Here is a 1,042-nt window from a genome sequence, read left to right on the forward strand (position 1 = left end):
CAACTTGCATTTATGCCTTTAACACCGTAAAACGTCCCAAGGCGCTTCACAAGAGCGATTACCAAACAAAATTTTAAACAATTTTACAACACCAAGTTATAGTCCAGCAATTTTATGTTCACCTGACGAAGGGGGAAGCCTCCGAAAGCTTGTGAATTTAAAATAAAATTGCTGGACTATAACTTGGTGTTGTAAAATTGTTTACAATTGTCAACCCCAGTCCATCACCGGCATCTCCACATCAAACAAAATTTGACACTGAACCACATAAGGAGATATTAGGACAGGTGACCAAAAGCTTGGTCAAAGAGCCAGGTTTTAAGGAGCGTCTTAAAGGAGGAGAGAGAGGTGGAGAGGTTTAGGGAGGGAATTCCAGAGCTTAGGGCCCAGGCGGCTGAAGGCACGGCCGCCAATGGTGGAGCGATTAAAATCGGGGATGCACAAGAGGCCAGAATTGGAGGAGTGCAGAGATCCTAGGCCCTAAGCTCTGGAATTCCCTCCCTAAACCTCTCCGCCTCACTCCCCCTCTCTCCTCCTTTAAGACGCTCCTTAAAACCTACCTCTTTGACCAAGCTTTTGGTCACCTGTCCTAATATCTCCTTATGTGGCTCGGTGTCAAATTTTCTGTTTGATAATCGCTCCTGTGAAGCACCTTGGGTCGTTTTATCAAAGTAAAGGCTCAAAATAAATGCAAGTTATTGTTGTTGTTGATATTATTAGAGTATTGCGTTCAGTTCTGGGCACCGCACCTCAGGAAGGATATATTGGCCTTGGAGGGGGTGCAGTGCAGATTCACCAGAATGATACCGGGGATAAAAGGGTTTGAATTACGAGGACAGGTTGTATAGACTAGGCTTGTAGTCCCTCGAGTATAGAAGATTAAGAGATGATCTCATCGAGGTGTTTAAGATGATTAAAGGATTTGATCGGGTCGATAGAGAGAAACTATTTCCTCTGGTGGGGGGAGTCCAGAACAAGGGGGCAGAACCTTAAAATTAGAGCTTGGCCGTTCAGGGGTGATGTCAGGAAGCACTTCTTCACA

Source organism: Heptranchias perlo, chromosome 2, assembly GCF_035084215.1.
Source record: "Heptranchias perlo isolate sHepPer1 chromosome 2, sHepPer1.hap1, whole genome shotgun sequence".
In the NCBI taxonomy this organism is placed as follows: Eukaryota; Metazoa; Chordata; class Chondrichthyes; order Hexanchiformes; family Hexanchidae; genus Heptranchias; species Heptranchias perlo.